Source organism: Protobothrops mucrosquamatus, unplaced genomic scaffold, assembly GCF_001527695.2.
Source record: "Protobothrops mucrosquamatus isolate PMUCROS unplaced genomic scaffold, P.Mucros_1.0 scaffold3306, whole genome shotgun sequence".
Classification (NCBI taxonomy): Eukaryota; Metazoa; Chordata; class Lepidosauria; order Squamata; family Viperidae; genus Protobothrops; species Protobothrops mucrosquamatus.
In genome coordinates, this window is record NW_015389296.1 from 72,483 (window position 1) to 97,349 (window position 24,867).

The 24,867-nt window shown below is 43.3% G+C and overlaps 1 pseudogene; it reads right to left on the reverse strand.

Annotated features, from left to right (window-relative positions):
• Nucleotides 1-38: 38 nt before the first annotated feature.
• Nucleotides 39-24,204, reverse strand: LOC107297437 (annotated as a pseudogene).
• Nucleotides 24,205-24,867: the final 663 nt, after the last annotated feature.

Genomic DNA, 24,867 nt, shown 5'->3' on the forward strand with positions numbered 1-24,867 from the left:
TTGGCAAATAAGGTCTCTGTTGACAATCAAGGTCTTTCCTCATTCTAGGCATTTATATGGGTTATCCTGTGTGGGTCCTTAGGTGGAGTGTAAGGTCTCTCTGATTGAAATAGCTCTTTCCATACTCCATGCATTTATGTGGTCTCTCCCGTGTGGCTTCTTTTATGAGAATTAAGCTGTCCTTTCTTTGCAAAGCTCTTTTCACACTCAGTACATTTATATGGTTTCTCCCCTGTGTGGATTCTTTCATGATCAGTAAGATTTCCTTTCTGACTGAATTGTTTTCCACACTCCATACATTTATATGGTCTCTCACCAGTATGGATTCTTCTATGAGAATTAAGTTGCCCTTTCTGGGCAAAGCTCTTTCCACAGTCCAGGCATTTATACGGTTTATCCCCTGTGTGGATCCTTTGATGGCGAGTAAGATCTTTGTTCTCAAAAAATCTCTTTCCACACTCCATGCATTTATATGGTCTCTCCCCTGTGTGGATTTTTTTATGAGAATTAAGATTTCCTTTCAAAATAAAGCTCTTTCCACACTCCATGCATTTATATGGTCTCTCCCCTATGTGGATTCTTTTATGAGAATTAAGGTTTTCTTTCGAAATAAAGCTCTTTCCACACTCCAGGCATTTATATGGTCTCTCCCCAGTGTGCATCCTTTGATGGATAGTAAGTTTTTGCCTCTCACAGAATCCTTTTCCACAGTCCATGCAACTATGTTGTTTCTCTCTGTGGATCTTCTCGTGGCGATTAAGATTACCCCTGAAATGGAAACTCTTTGCGCACTCTTTGCATTTATATGGTTTCACTCCTGTGTGAACCCTTTCATGATCTGTAAGATATCCTTTCTGAGTGAACTGCTTTCCACACTCCATGCATTTAAACGGTCTCTCCCCTGTGTGAGTCCTTTGATGGATGGTAAGTACCTTTTTCTGAAAGAATCTCTTTCCACACTCACTGCAGCTATGTTTTTTCTCCCTTCTGTGGATCATCTCATGGTGATCAAGAGTATTCCTGAAATTGAAGCTCCTTCCACCCTCTATGCAATTATATAGTTTCTCACATGTGTCAATCCTTTTATAAAAATTAAGTTCTCCTATTGAAGCAAAGGCCTTTCCACACTCCAAGCATTTATACGGTCTCTCCCCAGTGTGGATCCTTTGATAGACAGTCAGGTCTTTCCTCTCATAGAATCTTTTTCCACACTCCATGCAACTATGTTGTTTCCCTCCTCTATGGATCTTCTCGTGGCGATTAAGATTACCTCTGAAACAGAAACTCTTTCCGCACGCTTTGCATTTATACGGTCTCTCCCCTGTGTGGATTCTTTTATGAGAAATAAGATTTCCTTTCAAAATAAAGCTCTTTCCACACTCCAGGCATCTAAACGGTCTTTCCCCTGTGTGGATTCTTTTATGAGAAATAAGATTACCATTCAAAATAAAGCTCTTTCCACACTCCAGGCATTTATATGGTCTCTCCTCTGTGTGGTTCCTTTGATGGATGGCAAGAGCTGTGTTCTCAAAGAATCCACACTCTCTGCAGCTATGTTTTTTCTCCCTTCTGTGGATCTGCTCATGTAAATCAAGAGTACTGAAACAGCTCTTTCCACATTGTATGCATTTATATAGTTTCTCACCTGTGTGAATCCTTTTATGAAAATTAAAATTTTCTATTAAAGCAAAGCTCTTTCCACATTCCTCGCAACTATATGGTTTCTCTCCTATTTGGTTCCTTTCATGGCCATTAAGAGTAACTTTGCTACTAAAGCTCTTTTCACATTTTCTGTATATTTTAGTCTCTCTGCTCAGTCTGGAATCCTTCCCCAACTTTACAATAGTATGTGGTTTGTGTTTCCTATAAGGCCTCTCAGGTAAAGTAACAGAAAAGGAATGATGAGGTATAGAGGATTCCTTCCCTCTACCTTCTGACTGGCTTCTCTCTTGTCTTTTTGGATTTGCTTGGTCAAACATCACTTCTGCTTCATAGTTTGTTGCTTCCAACGGCATTAACCTCTCCTGCTTCTCATTTTCATTCTTCATTCCGTCACCTGCTTGGAAAGAAGAAAATAGCAATCCCTGTTGGAATTTAGAACTGTTAGGGAAAGGGAGATAATGTTTTGTGTGTTGAGGAGAACCAACACCCCCATTTTTTTGTATGGGATTTTGCTGAAATTGGCCAGTGGATCTCAGATTTGAATAGCCAGATTTTTTTCTAAAAGAAAGAACTGGAGATTATCCACATATACTTTATACATCTGATTTTTGTAAGCTGGCAGCAAAACCTTTCATTTCTGCAGCCGCTTGCATTTATACGGTCTCTCCCCTGTGTGGATTCTTTTATGAGAAATAATAAAGTTGTGGGTTCCATCATGCACTGAACTATAAATGTAGCCTTATAAATTGTTGGGTGGCATTCTCTTCAGTCCATTTTAGAAAGAATACCATAACTTTGCAGCTTTCTAAATTCTTTCTTTTTTGTAATCTATTGCAATATACAGGTAAGAGATTATTTTAGAGTTGTTTTTGGAAAGCTTTTAAATGCTTTCTGAAACTGATTTAAAGTTTATGATGTTAATTAGAAAGATCATATTGTATGGGAAAAATATGTTTTGTTTACGTATGAATTGTAAAAGCAAACCTTGAAGGTTGATTACCAGAGCACATAATGGCAACTTTAAAGGAATGTTTGATTTTTGACGTATTTGAAGTTTTTCGTCCTTTTATCTTTTTACTGGAATCAGGGTTAAAACCAAAACCAACAAAACCCTCTGAAGAGAACTGACAAGGCTTCACTGGAATTACAAATGCAATTGGATGATACCATTGTAAATTGAAATATAAGAGATTTAATGGAGTCATTTCATAGAAATTACAAGTGGACTTGAAGCGTAAGAATTTGAAGAGAAGGGAAAAGGATTGTTTGGGATGGATTGTGTTTCTTGTAGAACTATTTAATGGGGTGATGAATTAGTTTTTCTATATCTGAACAAGAGATTATTTATGGGATTGGTAATGTTTAATAGTTATAAATTCCTTTTTTGCAAAGTTTAATTGTTAAAAGAGGGATGTGGAAGGAAGACTAAATGGAAATGGGGACTATATTAGTAACTACATGTCATTAGTTTTATTTTTTACTATATCTTTGCTAATTACTGTGTTTCCCTGAAAGTGAGACCGTCTTACTTTCTTTTGGGCTCTGAAGCACAGGGTTTTACTTTCGGGGAGGGCTTACTTTTTGCTGGTACCGGCACCAGCAGGCCGCGAACGTACGGGGGTGGGACGGGGCCTGTGCATGGGGTGGAGAAGCAACGTGGCAACGAGAGCGTGGTGGGGGACAGTTGCTTCCCTCTGCCTGCCAGACACCTGCCAAAGCCGCGCAGGACAAGGTTGCTGTGGGCGGCGGGTGTGGAGTTGCTTCCCTCCGCCTGCCAGACACCTGCCGAAATCACGCACGGTAAGGTTGCTGTATGTGGGGGGGTGGAGTTGCTTCCCTCCGCCTGCCAGATACCTGCCGATTAATCAATCCATTCCAACTTCATGAGATCTTTTTTTTCGCAAGAAGTTGGAATTGATTGATCTTTTTTTCCCAAAAAATGTTTCCTTTGTTTTGCTGCACATAGCGGCGGCGAATCGCGAAGGAGAAACAACACGGGGCTGGGAGTCAGGTAAGCAAAGAAAGGCAATTCCTGGAAGGAGCAAGGATTTCTTTCCTTACCTGCCCCACTTATTCCGAGGCCTCTTTCAGCCGAGCCGCGTTGTGCTCGCAAAATGGCCTGCCCACCCTCCCTCCCCGAGCCTCCGGCACTTCACCTGCCGCTTTGGTGGCTCTGTAGGCAGAGCTGCAAAGTTCTCTTCTCTGACAGAGAAGAGAATGGGTAGATGAGGGAGAAACCTGCCCCACTTGTTCCGCGGCCGTTTTCGTCAGAGCCATGTTGCTCTCACCAATGGTGCAGGCATGAGGCCTGGTGGATTCCCCCCCCCATCTAATCCACATGAGGTTGTAGCCAGGCCTGCCATACATTAACTCTAACCTCCACTGCCACCCAACCCTAACAGAAGATGGGAAGCCCTTGGGGAAAAAAACAGAAAAACTTGGGTGGGGTGAAAAAACGGTTTTTCCTGTTTGTTCCCAAAGCAGTTTGGAAACAAACGGGAAAAACTGTTTTTCTCCCATCTCCCGTTAGGGTTGGGGGGCAGTGGGGTTAGAGTTAATGTACAGTAGGCATGCAGCGGCATTGGGCGCGACGTGCGAGGCGACAAACGGCCACATCGCGCCAAAACAGCCATTTACCGCCTCATTTTGCCGCTGCCATGAGGCCACAGAACCACCCGGGTGGCGGTAGGGAACCAGTATAATGACACGTGGGTCAGAAGAGGGGGACGATCTGCCAGACCTCATGGCAGTGGCATTGGGTGCGACACCCAAGGCAGCAAACGGCTGCAGCCAGCGGCAAACAGCCGCATAGCACTGAAACTGGCCGTTTGCCGCCTCATGCCTAATGCCACTGCCATGAGGCCACGGTAAGAAACCAGTATATTGGTACTGTGGATCAGATCCCCCTTCCCCCATTGGCTTCGCCTCATCACAGGCAGACCATTCGTGCAGGCCCTTAAGTAGGGCTTATTTTTTGGGGGGGCTTATATTAAGCCCACCTCCCAAAAATCAGCTGGGGCTTACTTTTGGGGGCAGGTTTACTTTTGGGGAAACATGGTAGCAAGAAGATCTAAATCAGTGATGGCGAACCTTTTAGAGACTGAGTGCCCAAACTGCAACCCAAAACCCACTTAGGCATCGTCGAGTGCTGGGTGGGTGTGGCCCATTGGCTGGGCATGGCTGCGGTGGTAATGGCAGACTGGGTGGGACTAAAAAGTTAAATCGATCAATTCCAACTTTGCAAGATCTTTTTTTTTTCCTGCAAGAAGTTGAAATTGACTGAACCTTTTTTTTTTTTTTTTGCACATGGCGATAGAGGCCTAAAATGAAAAGGTTTTATAAAACCCAGCTGAAGGCCTAGGACTGGGGCGATGGCACGCGTGCCCACAGAGAGGGCTCTGAGTGCCGCCTCTGGCACCCGTGCCATAGGTTCGCCACCACTGATCTAAATATTTAGAGATGAATTAATAGTATATTGAGCGAAGTATGGAATGAAGAGTATTTTGGTTGTATTATAAGAGACACCGATGAGTTGTTAACATTATATATACATGCTGGAGATGAAGGGGGGAATTTCATATACATACAAACACGAGTGTTTCTGCATTTTGTAAATATTTATCTTTTTAACATATTTTGAATTCCATTTGTGTATGTGTTTTATCTGTTTAAGATAATCCTTAATAACTTATGTTAAAATAAACAACAGCTGCTAAGGAGAGGGTCCTCCTCTCAAAAGTATGCCTGTCTGAATCCAATTTGGAGATGTTGAGTGCAAATTGTTAGTTAGGAAATTCTGATTATATCCAAGGAATTTTTAAAGCTGGGTACCACAATAAGACTTTGCTGTTGATTTGACAATCTTGGTTATTTCTTAAAACTATGATGAGCATTTCTAACAAGGCCTTAAGTACAGATGATCATCTTAAGCAATTTGAGTGCATTATCTTCCCTGTTTACCTATGACTGAAATAACTTTCACCAATTAATAGAGTCCAGAGCAAAGTGGGGCCTTACCCAGGGTAGCCATATTCCTAAAAGCCTCCAGCGAGACTTCTTTGCACAAAGCTCTCTGACCAGAATCCAGCAGCGCCCACTCCTCTTCTGTGAAGTCCACTGTGACCTCCTCAAAGAGATCCAAGTCCTAGAATGAGAATATTCTTTAATAGATAATCCCAGAAAAGACCTATCTTACTGCACAAAACAGCTTTGCAAGAATGAAATGAGCATTTTCTTGGAGAATAAAAAGTTCTTCTGGCTGTAAATTCTCCATTGCCCCTCTCCCTAATAGCTGGTGCTTTAAATACAAAAAACATGACTGCACCCAAGTTTTTGAATGGCAACAGTACTCCTTGGGGAGCCTCCTGTTGGGTTAGAATAACTTAGCAAGGATTTGGGAAACAGTTTTCACTGGCTCACTTGACTTGGGGAGCAAATTCTACATTGTTTACAAAACAGGACACATAAAAGAACATTCTTACTGATAGTCATTTAGTGTTAACTTTGAGGCTTTTTCATGGAAAAATTATTCTAAAGACACATTTATGAAGCAGTTATTATACTATTCCAATAATTGGAATTCATGGGATTAATTTTTCTAACTGGTTTCCCCAGTCGTCTGTGAAGTATTAAGCAAATTACATTGCCTAATAGTAGCCTGTCAGGCTGTCATTATCTCTTGTTTGTATCTCCAAAATGATCTTGAAAGTTCAATGAATGAGGCTCACTGGGGAGGATACGGTGTTCAACTACACATAGACTCAGCATTTCGTTATACTGTAGGACAGTGGTTCTCAACCTTTTTAATGCCGCGACCCCAACCGGTCGTAAGTCGAGGTCTAAACCGGTCGTAAGTCGAGGACTAAACCGGTCGTAAGTCGAGGACTAAACCGGTCGTAAGTCGAGGACTACCCAACTGGTCGTAAGTCGAGGACTTTCCCTGCCTGGGAGCGCCACGCATGCGTGGTTCTGCCCCCTGCGCCGGCCGAGACGTAGTTGGCAAGCAGCAGAGACGGAGCAGGCCGACCACCAGCTGGCCCAGCCTAAGGGAGGTAAGGCACCCGCCGGAAAAGGGGAAAAAAATGGCGGACAAAAAAATTGCGAACAAAAAAAATGGCGGACAGCCTTGCTTGGCGACCCCCGTGAAATGGTCGATCGACCCCAAATGGGGTCCCGACCCACAGGTTGAGAACCACTGCTGTAGGAGGAGGTCAGGAACAGAGGGAGCTTGAGTGCTACTGCTCTCATAATAAACTACAGTTACCTGTTGCAGTGGCCCAAGTTGAATCCTCCTGAAAAGCAGCCCTTGAGAAGGACTGCATCGATTTCTTCTTTCCTGGAGCTCTGCTGAGATCTCTCCTGTGAACGGCTCCTGCATCTGAAAAAGAAGCCTGGTTTATGATCTACATTCAGAGGACTGTAACCATGTTACTTTGGTTGCCTTACCTTTGGAATCCCCCAACCCAAGTCAAAATGAGAGAACTCGAGGATTCTGATTTGAAGGTGGCTGTTATTTCTGGGTAAATGTCTGTTATGTTTGTGAAATGTTTCATTGCCTATGTTTATTTCCTCTTTTCACTCTGATCAGGACTTGCTTGCATCTTTTCCCCTTTTCTTGATAGCTATGGCCTTTCTTCCTTTGTGGATGCAGCTATGCCTGTTTTATCTCATACTCTGGGAATTTTTTCCTTTAGATTTACAAAACTTTGCCTCTTGAATGAGAAGGAATTGATGATCCCTTCCTTTTGGGCTTTTTTATGCCTCTTGCAGTGGAAAGACCACCAACCTGGCAATTCAGACAAGCCTTGGGATGAACACCAAGATGGTTTTGTGAGGGAGACACACATCCAGTCTCATCATGTGTAGATCTATACATATGTTGTGTGTGTGTGTGGGTGTATTAAATGTGTGTTATGTGTAACCTTTGAGAACAAGCAACAAAATTTCATTTTTAATGAGTGCTGTTGTGCCCACAGTAAAAAAACGACAATAAAGGTTATCTAACGTAATCATCATAGCCACTGTCTATCCACTGGGGAATGAAGGCCTCTTCCACATGTTTCCAACCGAATATAAACATACTAGATGTATGTTCCCAGTGACTGTAAAGAAGAGAAGCAGGCAAGTACGATAAGACTTTAAAGTAAGATGTGCTATGTAATTAATGAGAATGAGTAATTTGAAAAATATCAGCTGAAATGGAACAAATAAATCCTCCATTCATTCATGTATAAAGGAAACAAAGGGAGGGCAAATAAAGGATTTTGGCCTCTTCTCTCAAACTCTTGGACTCTCTTGCAGCCCTGAGGGTGAATTTGTCTTTCCTCTCCAAGAGGAAAACGAAACATTTGCCTCAAGAACAAGTAAGTTCTCTTAAGTATTAAGAGTTACAAGAAATGCAGACATCTGTCTTATTAATATATCTTGTTTTTTTTTATAAAGCCTACTAAATACATCAGCGGCTCATGCATTCCCTCACGGTCAACTTTTCTCACCTGCCGCCCCTTTCCCGGCTCCAGGGTCGCTGCGGGACCGAGCAGGAATCCTTCAGCCAGGGCCACCGCCTGCGAGCAGCTCTCCGCCCCGCACTCCCGCAGCCAGCCTGCCAGATCCGGGGGCAGCAGGGCCAGCAGCTGCTCCAGCACCACCAGGTCCAACATCTTAGCTTTGCTGCTCCGCTCGGGCCGCAGCCACCCGAGGCACAGCCGGTGCAGGCGGCTGCAAAGCGCCCTGGGCCCCTCAGCCTCCCGGGGGCGGCAGCTGCGGAAGCACCGGCGCTCAGCCTCGGAGCTGCGGGGTCCCTCGGGGAGACCTCTCGAGCTGCGATTTCCCCCGGACTCCCCACCGCCGCTCTCCGCCTGAAGGGCCGCGGGGGCTGCTGCTGCTCCCGCCCCCGGGGACCCTCGGGCCTCCATTCGGTCTCCGGGTTCAGCCTCGCTCAAGGCCTCTTTCAGTCACGGCAGAGCCTCCGCCACCGATCCCCTCCCAACCGGCCTTTCCCGGTTTCAGGGGGAGAGAAGAAGAGCTCCGCTTCCTCAGAGCTGCTGCGCCTCAGCAGAGCAGCTACAGATAGTTCCCGCCAAAATTTCCCGCGCCGTTCTGGCCTCACAAAGCGCTCCTTCCTAGAGAGGTAAAACGCGTTTCCTCCCTTTGACGAGAGAGCTGCCCCTCTCACCCCCCCGTAAAAGCGAAAGCGTGGCCTCTCCTACGGTATATACTGCAGGTCGTAGTTTCTTCTGCGCACGCTCCGTTCCATGGTGACGTCCAATGCTCGAACTTCTGCGTTGGGAAGGACAGAGGGAGAAGTGAGATGGGAGGGGATGATGAGCACGGCGGGGCTGGAATAAAAGAAGGCGACTTTGGGATAAAATCTGTTTTCCTGAATATCTTAAAAATGTGGATGTGCTCTTTGGGAAGACTTGATGGAGCTCTGGAAATTAGAGAGATGAACAGAGCAGCCCCAATTTATTTTTATTATTAAATAAGCAAGCAAGTATTATTAAATAAGCAAGCAAGTAAATACTCTGGAGATGCCTTCTGGCGCTTTATTTGACCTCCTTGTTGTCTTAATTGTATTCCTGTGGTGACACTCAGTGAAGGTATTCTTTTTCTCTGGAGCCGAGCCTGTCCTTTATTTACTTTAGTTGGTTTTCTATTTCTATTCTATCCAAATCTTATATTTTTATCTTCACCTTTTCGGTTTGGTTGGTTGTGGCTCGTTGATTCCTGAAGAGTTGATGAGGTTTCAAGTCGCTGTGCAAGTTTTTTTAAAAAAAAACGACTCCCTGGGCTGGTTTTACTCCCACCTCTGTTTTAAGTGTCAGATTGTCAGACAATCTGGGCTGGACAATTAAGATTAAGATAACCTTTATTGTCATTTTTTGCTGTGGGCACACTGGCACATATTCAAAATGAAATTCTGTTGCCTGCTTTCAAAAATGTACACATACATAAAACACATACAGATTTGCTGTATGCATACATGGTTGGGTTTGCCCCACAGCTGTGTTTAAATTGCAGATTCAGTACTGCTAGCCATGATGATGGATTCCAATAAAGGGAGAAAAGAATACACAGAAGGGAATGCCAGGAGGATTATAGATAAAAAAGAATTTATCAATAAAGTGCCAAGATTTGTAACATCAAAGAGTTTCTTCCCTGACATCCTTCAGAAAGCTTCAGTGGTGAGATGTAATTTGCCATGGCACTGCTCACAAAGGGGTTCCCTTTATGGGGCAGATCTCATATCCCTTCCCTCCCCCCTCTAGAAATGCCTCCCCCTCAGAAAAAGCAAACAATAAGGCTTTAGCTAAATCTTCAGAGAAAAAGAAAGAAAAAGACCAGACAGGGAGACAGTAGGAAGTAGAAAGAAAATCTCATATTACTTCAATCTGGTAGCCTTGTTAACCTCCTGGAAGGGAGGCATAAGTAGTTGGCTATGAACCCAAGGTCATGCCAGAGTGCTTGAGAGTTTGCTGTTGATGGTTTGGAAGGAAGCAAAGAGGTGGACCAGAAAGGAAATTAAATAAGGACTGCTTGTCTAACCAATCCTCAGACAAGGAAGCAGCCTAAATATACAGAGACCATAGAAAAAAAGATGACATCCCTTACCTTTGTTCAAAGTCACATTTGGAGTAGGTAGAAGCTCTGCTTCTTAAGCAGCTAAATTCTGAGATATAAAGGCTTGACATTTCAGGAGAGGAGCAAAATTTGCTCATGGAGCAGAAACAACCCCAGTTTGCCAACAAAATTGGTTAATGGAATCAAGTCTTTTGATCTTTCAAAAGCAAGGACAGTGGTACAGGTAGTCTCGACTTTCAACCACAATTGAGCCCAACATTTTGGTTGCTAAGCAAGACAGTTCAGTCATGCCCCAGTTTGCAGCCTTCTTCTTGCCACGGTTTTTAAGCAAATCGCTCCAGTTGTTGCGTGAATTGTGCATTTGTTAAACAAATCTGGCTTCCTCTGCTTACTTTTTGTTGTAACTTTGAATCGTCACTAAATGAAAGGTTATAAATCAAGGACTACCTGTGAATGGTCTCTCCCCAGGGTGGATTCTTTCATGAGAATTAAGTTGTCCTTTCTGAGTAAAGCTCTTTCCATCCTCGAGGGATTTATAGTATATTCACTGTGAATCTTTTGCTGTTGAGCCAGATGACCATTTCTGCTGAAGCCCTTTCCACACTCTGCATTTATACTGTCTCTCTCCTGTGTGGATCCTTTGATGGGTATTAAGGTCTCTGTTCTTATAGAATACCTTTTCACACTCTTCAGCTAAATTTTCTTCCCTCCTCTCTGTGGATCCTCTCATTAAGATTACCCCTGAAACAAAAGCTCTTTCCACACTTGATACATTTATACAGTAGTGGCCAAAATTGTGGAAACCTTTTGGGAAAAGTGTACAGTACAAATGCCACCTTTGGTTAAGTTACCACCAATTTTTCTTCTAATTTCTTTATAACTGTAGCCTTGTTCACTTAATAATTCTATTTTATATCGCTTTCTGGGCAACCAGTCAACTCTTTGCACCATTACTTTAATTTTATTACGTTTTATCAGGTCACTAAATGAAAGAACAAAAAAAATACCCCAACCAACTTGATAGGGATTACATAACACACTGACAAATATCCTCCTCTCAGCTTCAATACATGACATCAATAATTGAATCCTACTGTGATCTGATTGGCTCATTGCCAAAACAAGATGACATCTGATTGGCTCCCTAAACACTCACGCTCATTGGCTACAAACAGATGAAGGAAAGTTACCTGATATCAACCTAAGCAAGTTGTGCTTCCTTTTTCTGGTTATTTGGCGTTTATATGGGCGTTTCCCTTTTGCAGTGAAAGTGATTTAATCTGACATACTGGATTTGTATCGTAAGTACTTTGTATTTTACTAGTTTTTAAAAGTACTCCATTGCTTCATTTTATTTTTGTATATATCTATATATACAAATTTTTGTATATATCTATATATACATTTTGTATATATCTCTGTCCTTTTTTACTTGAAAAGACAGGAACTTTCCCTTTTTCAACATTTTTTACTATGAAAACATTTATCTCTGCTTCTTTTACAGTTAACTTTGTTATTGAATACATACTACTCTGTTTTCCCTTGAGAAGGAGCTGTCTAGACTCTTCCATGAAGGAGGGAGAAATAACAGAAAAAGCTCAGTGTGATAAGAAAATAAAAGAAAGTAGGAAAAAAGGAAAATATATAAAGAATGTTCTTCACCGGTTGTAAGCACAACTATATTGTAACCTTTATCTTGTCAAGTTACAGCATTAAGCTCTTGTATGTATCTGTCTAATCATCAAAACCATAAATCACAAAGTCGTTTTTAATTTTTTTTTGCGCAAGCAGAGCATAAATGGTTTCCAGTGTTTTTTGCTTCATCTTTTACTGCACTGAGCTTTTCTATATTCAGTGTTCCAGTTCCCACTATAATTCTGACTGTTTTGGATTTTCTTTTCCTGCGTAACAACATCAGCAACTAGATGCCATGAGGCTTTAATCTAGCACAGGGGTCTTCAAACGTGATCATTTTATGACTTGTGGACCAACTCCCAGAATTCCTCAGTCAGCATGCCACTCCTATGTGAATCATTCATTCATTCATTCTTCATATGTCATGTGTCTGAGTAACGAAACACTTAAAAGGACTTTCAGGCATGTTTTCTCCTAAAAGCATTTATTAAGGTCACAATACGTCAGCACAGCATGGGGGAATGCTTAGGTCTGCTCCTCTTCCGTTACGCATAACATTCCAAACATTTTCCACTCCCTTATTGTAAGGTCATGGTTCACATCTTCCAATCAACTTGGAAGATGTGATTTACTTCCGGTTTCCTTCTCCCGGGCTATCCTTATGCTCCTTCCTCTTTCCCAGTTGCTGGTTTAACTATATATATACCAGACAGTTCTGCACATTGTCAAAGCAAGAATATACAGTATTTGCAGCGTTGACATCCGGCCCCCCTTACAAAAAGGACAGATCCTGTAAAGCAAATCAAAGCATATATTAAGGGTCACCTTTCGGTTTGTTGGGGTGTTTCACATGAAACCTTTTGACCAATCTTTACTTTACTTTACTTTACTTCACTGGATTTCACCCAGGTGGCTTCGGACAACGGGTATCCCTTCCATTGTATTAGATACTGCAATTTCCCTCTAAAGATTCTAGAGTCAAGAATACGCTTTACTTCATAGTGGGTCTGCCCCGCAACCACGAGGGGCCCAGGTGCCTTCTTTGGAGGAGGTCTTAATGTGGAGCCCTGATATGGCTTCAACAAGCTACAATGGAAAACTGGGTGAATTTTCCCCAAGAGTTTAGGGAGTTTTAGCTCTACTGTGACTGGGTTGATGATCCTTACTATGGGGAAAGGCCCCAAGAACTTTGGTCCCAATTTCTTGCTGGGCAACCTGAGGCGTAGATATTTAGTTGACAAATAAACCTTTTCCCCAACTTGGAATGTTCTTTGGGGAGCCCTCTTTCTATCAGCCTGCTTTTTATAGGTTTCAAAAGCCTTTTTTTGTGAATTTGTCTTGCTGCTTTGAGGCCTATGGATGGGTCCTCAAATCGTTCTTTCAGACCTAAGAGGAAAAGGTGGGGATCTTCCAATTCGGGGGCTTGCTCACTATATAAATTATTCAGCCATTCAGCTGCTTCTCCCTCTAGGTTGGATGCAAATACGTCAACCATGGCACCTGGGTCCGGATAATGGTAGGCCCAACGGTTCAAGTGAGAGCGCCCTTGGTTGAGAAAAAAAATCAGCTTCTCTGGGTCTCCGTCAAAGGTTGCATTGAAGGGTGGTGCAAAAACAGGCTGTTGCGGTACCCACTGGGGCTGTTGCTGCTGGCCCCACCCCGGCTGTTGGTCCCATGGCTGCTGGGCTCCCTGCTGTTGATGTGGTGCCCCCAGTTGCAGTTGGCCCCTTCCTGCCTGCCAATCCCATGGTTGGTGGGCTCTTTGTTGCTGGGCAGTGGAGGCTGGTAGTGCCCCCTGCTGCTGCAGGCCTCCCAATGGTGACTGTGCAAGTGGGGTTTGTAGTGGTGTATTCTGCTGTAGTAGGCCCCTCAATAATTGCTGGACATGCTGGGCTTCCCCCATCTGCAAGCTGACCGGGTGTAGTTCTGGCAGTTGCATCACTTCAAGCTGTCGTAAGGTTTCTATTAGCTGTGGTGAGCTCAGTTGCTGGAAAGGCCTCAATTTGGGATTTGTTATGTTTTCAGGAATGTGACTCACCATTTTTGCTGGCAATGCTGCATGGCTTCGTCCAGAGCCTTCACTCGGCTTATCACAGTCTGACGTCCCTCCCGATAGCTTTGGCCTCGCTCCCAGCTGGGAAATCTGCCAGATTCCTTTCTCCCCCGGCTTGCTGGCTGTCGCTTCCCCCCCCCCCCGGGGAAGCTGCTGCTGCTAGGAGGAAGCTGGTCTCAGACAATTTCTTCTCATTCATTTCAAATGTTCCCCAAATCTTTACCAGTACCTCTCAAACTTCGAGGCAGTGGATGGGGTTTGGGACCCCATACTGTTTTAGAATGAGATGAGACCTAAGCATAATGTCATGTGTCTGAGTAACGAAACACTTAAAAGGACTTTCAGGCATGTTTTCTCCTAAAAGCATTTATTAAGGTCACAATACGTCAGCACAGCATGGGGGAATGCTTAGGTCTGCTTCTCTTCCGTTACGCATAACATTCCAAACATTTTCCACTCCCTTATTGTAAGGTCATGGTTCACATCTTCCAATCAATTTGGAAGATGTGATTTACTTCCGGTTTCCTTCTCCCGGGCTATCCTTATGCTCCTCCCTCTTTCCCAGTTGCTGGTTTAACTATATATATACCAGACAGTTCTGCACATTGTCAAAGCAAGAATATACAGTATTTGCAGCGTTGACATCATATTTATTATAGTTGACCATCTCCCAAAACATGACACTGGGTGGCATACAATGAAAAACATTCTACGATTTAAAAAAAACAAAACAAAATTATTGTTAAGACTAGGAAAAAAGGATTCAGTATGATAAGTAATGCCTCAACCTCACTGGTTCAACAGTTCTTTGAGATCCCCCAGATCTGTTGACATAGCCATGTTGTTTTCAGGGACTTACAGAAAGATATCAAGGATGGGTACCAGGGCAGAGAAGGCCCACCTCTTTGGTCCCACATGTAACTCCTTAACAGAGGACCCGCAACACACATCTTCTTCCAGAAGAAGTCCCTCATGTAACACAGCTTCTTGCCCTGAAGGCCTTTAAAGATCAAAAACAGCATCTTGAATTTGACCTGGAATCAAAGTGCAAACTAATCAGAATCAGAATCGAGCTGGAAGGGACCTTTGTGGTCTTCTACTCCAACCCCTTGCTCAACAGGAGGCCCTATACCACGGGTCGGCAGCCCGTGGCTCAGGAGTCGCATCTGGCTCTTTGAGCCTTCTCCTGCGGCTCCCAGTCCTCCTCCGCCATTTGCAGAGACAGGCACTTGCACTTCCCTTCTCTCTCTCTCTGTGTATGTAAAAAAGAGAGTGGTCTCACACTGTTCTCGGACAAGCTGACAACCTTATTGGGCAGGGCTCCTGCCTTTGCTGAGTCTCAGCAGGAAGCATGAGAAAGCAGCAGCTCTCTCTCTCTCTCTCTCTCTCACACACACACACACACACTTACACTGAGTGGGGGAAGAGGACTGGCAGACCAAGACCAGGAGAGAGCCAGACCAATAAGAATGTGTGTCAGCTTGTCGGAAAACAGTGTGAAGCCAGCTTGCTAGGTGAGCAGAAGATTGGAGAGAGGGAGAGGAAAGAGAGAGAGGGAAAGGGGGAGAGAGAAAAAGAGGGAGAGGAAGAGGAAAGAGAAAGGAGGGAACGGGAGAGAGGGAGAGGAAAGAGGGAGAGAGAGAGGAAAGAAAGAGGGGGAGGAAAGAAAGGGGGAGAGGGAAAGGGGGGAGAGGGAGAGAGGAAAGAAAGGGGGAGAGGGAGAGCGGGAGAGAGAGGGAAAGAGAAAGGGGGAGGGAGAAAAAGAGAAAGGGAGAGAACTCATGCACAGAACCCTCTATTTCTTTTTAATTAAACTCTTCAATCAAGCCCCCCCAGCTCCCAGTGTTTTCAGTGGGAAATGGGTCCAAGTGGCTCTTTGAGTGTTTAAGGTTGCCGACCCCTGCCCTATACCATTTCAGATAAGTGACTGTCCAGTCTCTTCTTAAAAACCTCCAGTGATAAAACACGTGCAACTGGAGATCATGACACCAGATCGCTGCAACCAACATAAATACATTTTGATCACATGATCATGGGAATGCTGCAACAGTTATAAGTGTGAAAACTGGTCTAAGTCACTTTTTTCATTTTTTTTCACTCTAACTTTGAATGCTCACTAAACAAACTCACTGTAAGTACAGGACTAACTTTATATGTTCTATCCACAGTATGGATTATTTTCAATTTAATTTGTCCTTCTTAAGTAAAGCTCTTTCCACACTTGAGAGTTTGTATTGAAGCTATTTCCACACTATTTGCATTTATACAATATCTCTGCTGTATGGATCCTTTGATGGATAATAAGGTCTTTTCTCACAGAATCCATTTCCACACTCCCTGGAGGAATGTTTTTTCTCCCCTCTGTGCATCCTCTTAGTGACTAAGAGAACTTTTGAAAGCCTGTTCCACACAATGCATTTCTAGAAGCTCTTCCGTGTGTATTATTTGGTGCACAGTAAAGTCTCTCCTCTCGTAGAATCCTTTTCCATACACTATTCAGTTATGCTGTTTCTCCCCTCTATGAATCCTCTCATGGCGACTAAGATTACTTCTGAAACGGAAGCACTTTCCACACAATGTGCATTTATACGGTTTCACCCCTGTGTGAATCCTTCCATGATCTGTAAGATGTCCTTTCTGAGTGAACCGCTTTCCACACTACAAGCATTTATATCGTCTCTCCCATGTGTAGATTCTTTTATGAGAATTAAGATTTCCTTTTGAAATAAAGCTCTTGCCACACTCCAGGCATTTATACGGTCTCTCCCGTGTCGTTCCTTTGATGGATGGTAAGTTCTCTTTTCTGAAAGCATGTCTTTCCACACTCGCTGTAGGTTATGTTTTTTATCCATTCTGTGGATCCTCTCATGGTGATCAAGAGTATTTCTGAAATTGAAGCTCCTTTCACTCTCTATGCAATTATGTAGTTTCTCATCTGTGTGAATCCTCTTATGACAAATAACTGTTCCCATTAAAGCAAAGGCCTTTCCACACTCCAAGCATTTATACGGTCTCTACCCAGTGTGAATCCTTTGATGGACAGTCAGGTTTCTCCTCTCATAGAATCCTTTTCCACACTCCATGCAACTATGTTGTTTTACCCCCGTGTGGATCTTCTTGTGGCAATTCAGATTACGACTGAAACGGAAACTCTTTCCGCACTCTGTGCATTTATACGGTTTCACTCCTGTGTGAATCCTTTCATGATCTGTAAGATTTCCTTTCTGAGTGAACTGCTTTCCACACTCAATGCATTTAAACGGTCTCTCCCCTGTGTGGATTCTGTTATGAGTATTAAGGTTTCCTTTTGAAATAAAGCTCTTGCCACACTCCAGGCAGTTATACGGTCTCTCCCCTGTGTGGCTCCTTTGATGGATGATAAGGGAACTTTTGTTAAATAATTGCTTTCCACACTCCGTGCAGCTTTGTTTTTTCCCCCGTCTGGGGATCCTCTCATGTAAATCAAGAGTACTGCAGAAACAGAAGCTGTTTCCACACTGTATGCATTTATATAATTTCTCACCTGTGTGAATCCTTTTATGAAAATTAACTTTTTCTATTAAATCAAAGCTCTTTCCACTATATGGTTTCTCTGCTATCTGGCTCTTTTCATGGTCATTAAGAGTAACTTTGCTACTAAAGCTCTTTCCACATTTTCTGTATATTTTAGTCTCTTTGCTCAGTCTGGAATCTTTCCCCAACTTTACAATCGTATTGGGTTTGTGTTTCCTATAACACTTCTTAGGTAAAATAACAGAAAAGGAATTACAAGGTGTAGAGGGTTCCTGCCCTCGACTTTCTGACTGGCTTCTCTCTTTTCTTTTTGGATTTGCTTGATGGTCAAACATCATTTCTACTTCATAGTTTGTTGTTTGCAGCAGCATTAACCGCTCTTGCTCCTCATTCTCTTTCTTCATTCCGTCACCTGTTTGGAAAGAAGAAAATAGCAATTCCTGTTGGAATTTAGAACTGTTAGGGACATCTTTTGTACTGAGGAGACCCAATACTCCCATTTTTCTGATTTTGCTGAAACTGGCCGGTGGATCTCAGGTTTGAATAGCCAATTATTTTTTCTAGAAGAACGAACTGGAAATGGTCCAAATATACTTTATACATCTGATTTGTGTAAGCTGACAGCAAAACCTTTCATTTCTGCAGCCACTTGTGTTCAGCTAAACGTTGTTGGTTCCATCATGCTCTGAATCATAAATGCAGCATTATCAATTGCTGGGTACCATTCTCTTCAGTTCATTTGAGAAAGAATATCATAGCTTTGCAGCTTTCTAAATTCTTATTTTTTGTAATCTATTGCAATATACAGGCAAGAGATTATTTTAGAGTTGTTTTTGGAACGCTTTTAAATGCTTTGTGAAACTGATTTAAAGCTTATGAAGTTAATTAGAAAGAACATCTTTATGGGAAAAATCTGTCTTATTTACGTATGAATTTGACTTATTTGAAGTTTTTGATCTTTGTATCTTTTTATTGGAATCAGGGGTTACGAACAAAAACCAAATCCCTCTGAAGACAAGGCTTCACTAGAATTACAAATGTAATTGGATGATACCATTTTAAATTAAAATATAAGAGATTTATTTGAGTCCTTTCAGGGAAATTACAAGTGGACTTGAAGCGTAAAAATTTGAAGAGAAGGGAAAAGGATTGTTTGGAATGGATGTTTCTTGTAGAAATCTTTAATGGGGTGGTGAAATAATTTTACTATATCTGAACAAGACATTATGTAAGGGATTGGTAATGTTTAGTAGTTTTAAATTCTTTTTGCAAAGTTTGTTAAAAGAGGGATGTGCAAGGTAGACTAAAACGAAATGAGGACTATATTAGTAACTACTTATGTCATTAGCTTTATTTTTAATTATATAATAATAATAATAACAACAACAACAATAATAACAACAATAAAGTTGGAAGGGACCTTGGAGGTCATCAAGTCCAACCCCTTGCTCAGGCAGGTAACCCTATACCATTTTGGATAAATGGCTGTCCAGTTTCTTCTTAAAAACTTCCAGTGTTGGAGCATTCACCGCTTCTGGAGGCAGGTTGTTCCACTGGTTAATTGTTCTAACTGTCAGGAAGTTTCTACTTAGTTCTAGGTTGCTTCTCTCTTTGGTTAGTTTCCATCCATTGCTTCTTGCCCTGCGTTCAGGCGCTTTGGAAAATAGCTTGACTCCCTCTTCTTTGTGGCAGCCCCTGAGATATTGGAACACTGCTATCATGTCCCCCCTCGTCCTTTTCTTCATTAAACTAGACATACCCAATTCCAGCAACCGTTCCTTATATGTTTTAGACTCCAGTCCCCTAATCATCTTTGTTGCTCTTCTCTGTACTCTTTCTAGAGTCTCAACATCTTTTTTACATCGTGGTGACCAAAACTGGATGCAATAATGCAGCCGAGCACTGTGTTGGCTTTTTTGGCAGCTGCAGCACACTGCTGGCTCATATTTAAATGATTGTCCACCAGGACTCCGAGGTCCCTCTCACAGTTACTACTATTGAGCAAGGTACCCCCTATACTATACCTGTACATTTGGTTTTTCTTGCCTAAGGGTAGAACCTTACTTTTTTCACCACTGAATTTCATTTTGTTACATAGCGCCCAGTATTCAAGTCTATTCAGATCTTCCTGTATCCTAAGCCTGTCTTCTGGAGTGTTGGCTATTCCTGCCAGCTTGGTGTCATCTGCAAATTTGATGAGTTCCCCATCTATCCCCTGGTCCAAATCGTTGATGAAGATGTTGAAGAGCACTGGGCCCAGAACAGAGCCCTGGGGCACCCCACTACACACTTCCCTCCATGTAGATGTGGTTCCATTGAGGACCACACGCTGAGTACGGCCAGACAGCCAGCTACGGATCCATCTGGTGGTGATGCTGTCTAACCCGCATTTTTCTATCCTATCAAGTAGTAGGTTGTGATCTACTTTGTCAAATGCCTTACTGAAGTCCAAGTAAATTATATCCACAGCATTCCTCTGGTCCACTAATTTTGTCACTTGGTCAAAGAATGCAATAAGATTTGTCTGGCATGATCTGTTTTTGACAAACCTGTGTTGGCTTTTAGTAATGACTTTGTTTGCCTGTAGGTGTTCACTGATTCGTTGTTTGATTATATCTTTGGTAATTAGTAAGATCTAAAGATTTAGAGTTTATAGAATATTGGGCAACGTAAGGAATGAAGAGTATTTTGGTTGTATTATAAGAGACAACGATGAGTTGTTAACATTATACATACATGCTGGAGATGGGGGAATTTTCATATACATACTCATACACAAGGGGGGGTTCTGTGTTTTGTAAATATTTTCTTTTTAATGTCTAGTTTAACGAAGAGAAGGACAAGGGGGGACATGATAGCAGTGTTCCAATATCTCAGGGGCTGCCACAAAGAAGAGGGAGTCAAGCTATTCTCCAAGGCGCCTGAAGGCAGGACAAGAAGCAACGGATGGAAACTGATCAAGGAGAGAAGCAACCTAGAACTAAGGAGAAACTTCCTGATAGTTAGAACAATTAACCAATGGAACAACCTGCCTCCAGAAATGGTGAATGATCCAACACTGGAGGTTTTTAAGAAGAGACTGGACAGCTATTTGTCCGAAATGGTATAGGGTTTCCTGCCTGAGCAGGGGGTTGGACTCGATGACCTCCAAGGTCCCTTCCAACTTTATTATTATTATTATTATTATTATTATTATTATTATTATTATTATTATTATTATTATTATTATTATTATTATTATTATTATTATTATTATTATTATTTATTACTATTACTATTATTAATTCCATTTGTATTTTATCTGTTTAAGATAATCCTTAATAAATTATGTCAAAATAAACACCAACTATTAAGTGGGGGAGGGTCTTCTCTCAAAAGTATGCCTGTCTCCATTACAGGTATGCCATCAGCCATGAATCCAACTTGGAGGTGTTGGGTGCAAATTGTGATATCCAAGGATTTTTTAAAGCTGGGAACCTCAATAAGACTTTGCTGTTGATTAGACAATGTGGGCCATTTCCTAAAGCCATGGTGAACATTTATAAAAAGGCCTTAAGTAGAGATGATCACCTTAAGCAACTTGAGTGCATGATCTTCCCTGTTTACCTATGAACGAAATAACTTTCCCCAATTAATGAAACCCAGAGCAAAGTGGGGCCTTACCCAGAGGAGGCATATTCCTAAAAGCCTCCAATGAGACTTCGTTGCACAAGGCTCTCTGGCCAGAATCCAGCAGCGCCCACTCCTCTTCTGTGAAGTCCACAGTGACCTCCTCAAAGGGATCAAAGCCCTAGAATGAGAATGTTCTTTAATAGATAATCCCAGAAAAGACCTGTGCATTTTCTCTCTTAGTGCACAAAACAGCTTTGCAAGAATGAGCATTTTCTTGGAGAATAAAAGGTCTTTCTGGCTTTTAGCCCCCAGTGCTTCTCTCCCTAAAAGCTGGTGCTCTATGTGCACAAAACATAACTGCATCCAAGTTTTTGAATGGCAATAGCACTCTTTGGGGTGGCTCTTGGTGGTTTAGAATAACTTAGCAAGAATTTGGGGAACCGATTCCACTGGTTCACTTGACTTGGGGAGCAAATTCTACATTCTTTACAAAACAGCACACATCCACTAGGAATTTCTTCTCTCTTTCAACATGTTAGAAATGGGCCTGGAAATCTTAAAGGAACATTCTTACTGTTACAGTCATCTAGTGAACTTTGGGGCTTTTTCACGGGAAATCTGTCCTTATGACATATTTGTGAAGCAGTTATTATGCTATTCAATAATTTCATGAGAGTTGAGTAATCCCAACTTTATAAGATTACTTTAACTGGTTTTCTGATTCCTCTTTGAAGTATTACAAAATATTAAGCAAGCAAAATACATTGTCTTTGAGGCTGTTACTATCTCTGGTATGTATCTCCAAAATGATCTTGAAAGTTCAGTGAATGAGGCTCACTGGGGAGGATAGGGTGTTCAACTACACATAGACTCAGCATTTTGTTATACTGTAGAAAGAGGTCAGGAGCTTGAACTCTGCTGCTCTCATAATAAACTATAGTTACCTGCTGCAGTGGCCCAAGTTGGATCCTCCTGAAAAGCAGCCCTTGAGAAGGACTGCATCGATTTCCTCTTTCCTGGAGCTCTGCTGAGATCTCTCCTGTGAAGGGCTCCTGCATCTGAAAAAGAAGCCTGGTTTATGACCCATATTCAAAGGACTGTAACCATGTTACTTTGTTTGCCTTACCTTTGGAATCCCCCAACACAAGTCAAAGTGAGAGAACTTGGGGATTCTGATTTGAAGGTAGCTATTTCTGGGTAAATGTCTGCTATGTTTGTGAAATGTTTCATTGCCTATGTTTATTTCCTCTTTTCATTCTGATCAGGACTTGCTTGCATCTTTTCCCCTTCTTTTGATAGCTGTGGCCTTTCTTCCTTTGTGGATGCAGCTATGTCTGTTTTATGTCTTACTCCGGGAATCTTTTCCTTTAGATTTACAAAACGTTGCCTCTTGAGTGGGAAGGAATTGATCTTCCCTTCCTTTTGGCTTCTTTATGCCTCTTGCAGTGGAGAGACCATCAACCTGGCAATTCAGACAGACCTTGGGATCAATACCAAGATGGTTTTGTGAGAGACACACACATACAGTCTCTTTCTGAGGACTGAGAAACATTTTACATGATGTTTGTTTAGTCTGGCTTTTCAACCATTCCCCTATGTCATCCCCATAGACTATACCATGGGTCGGCAACCCGCGGCTCTGGAGCCACAGGTGGCTCTTTGAGTCTTCTCCTGCGGCTCCCAGGCTCCATCATTTGCAGAAAGAGAGAGACAGAGAGAGGCACTTGCACTTCCTGTGTGTGTGTGTGTGTGTGTGTGTGTAAAAAAGAGAGTGGTCTCACACTGTTCTCGGACAAGCTGACAAGCTTATTGGGGTGGGCTCCTGCCTGTGCTGCATCTCAGCAGGAAGCAGCAGCTCTCTCTCTCTCTCTCTCTCTCACACAAACACTCTCTCTCTCTCACACACACACACACACACATAGAGTGGGGGAAGAGGACTGGCAGACCAAGGGCAGGAGAGAGCCAGCCCAATAAGAATGTGTGTCAGCTTGCCAGGTGAGCAGAAAATCGGAGAGAGAGACAAAGAGAGGGACAGAGAGAGAGAATTCATGCACAGCAGCCTCTATTTCTCTTTGAATTAAACTCTTCAATCAAGCTCCCCTGTTTGTGCAGGCAGGCGCGCGCGCGCACGGGTTTTGCGGCTCCCAGTGTTTTCTTTTCTCTGGGAAACCGGTCCAAGTGGCTCTTTTAGTGTTTAAGGTTGCAAACCCCTACACTATACCAACATTATCATCATCATAGCCATTGTCTATCCACCACAGGATGAAGGCCACTTCTGCATATTTCCAACTAAATATAAACATACCAACATGTTCTCTAGATGTATGTTCCCAGTGACTGTGAAGAAGAGAAGCAGGCAAGTACAGTAAGACTTTAAAATAAGATATGCTATGTCATTAATGAGAATGAGTAATTTGGAGAATATCAGCTGAAATGGAACAAATAAATCCATTCATTCATTCATGTATTAAAGTAAACAAAGGGAGGGCAAAGAAAGGATGTTGGCCTCTTCTCTCAAACTCTTGGACTCTCTTGCAGTCCTGAGGCTGAATTTGTCTTTCCTCCCATGGAATTTTCTCCAAGAGGAAAACGAAGCATTTGCCTCAAGAACAAGTAAGTCCTCAAAGTATTAAGAGTTACAAGAAATGCAGACATCTGTCTTATTAATGTCTATTGTTTTTTATAGAGTCTACTAAATACATCAGCGGCTCATGGTTAACTTTTCTCACCTGCCGCCCCTTTCCCGGCTCCAGGGTGGCTGCGGGACCGAGCAGGAATCCTTCAGCCAGGGCCACCGCCTGTGAGCAGCTCTCCGCTCCGCACTCCCGCAGCCAGCCCGCCAGTTCCGGGGGCAGCATGGCCAGCAACTGCTCCAGCACCACCAGGTCCAACATCTCGGCTTTGCTGTTCCGCTCGGGCCGCAGCCACCCACGGCACAGCCGATGCAGGCGGCTGCAAAGCGCCCGGGGCCCCTCAGCCTCCTGGGAGCGGCAGCTGCGGAAGCGCCGGCGCTCATCCTCGGAGCCGCGCGGCTCCTCGGGTAGGCCGCTCGGGCCGCCTCTTCCCCCGGATTCCCCATCGCCGCTCTGCGCCTGAAGGGCCGTGGGGGCTGCTGCTGCTCCCGCCCCCGGAGACACTCGGGCCTCCATTCGGTCTCCGGGTTCAGCCTCGCCCAAGGCCTCTTTCAGTCACGGCAGAGCCTCCGCTACCGATCCCAACCGGCTCTTTCCCGGTTTCAGGGGGAGAGAAGAAGGGCTCCGCTTCCTCAGAGCTGCTGCGCCTCAGCAGAGCAGCTACAGATAGTTCCCGCCAAAATTTCCCGCGCCGTCCTGGCCTCAGAGCTTGGATCACAGAGCGCTCCTTCCTAGAGAAGTAAAACGCATTTCCTTCCTTTGACGAGAAAGCTGCCCTTCCCTCCCCCCCCCCGTAAAAGCGAAAACGTCGCCTCTCCTACGGAACATACTGCAGGCCGTAGTTTCTTCTGCGCATGCTCCGTTCCGTGGTGTCGTCCAATACTCGAACTTCTGCGTTGGGAAGGACAGAGGGAGAAGTGAGATGGGAGAGGAGGTCGGGGATGATGGGCACGGCGGGGCTGAAATAAAGAAGGCGACCGTGGGATCAAAGCTCTTTTCCTGAACGTCTTAAAAATGTGGATGTGCTCCTGGGACATGGGGAAGAAGTGGGAGAGGAAGACTTGATGGAGCTCTGGAAATTAGAGAGATGAACAGAGCAGCCCTAAGGCAGGCATCCAGCCTGTAAATGTATTCTTTTATTATTAAATAAGTAAGCAAGTAAATACTCTGGAGATGCCT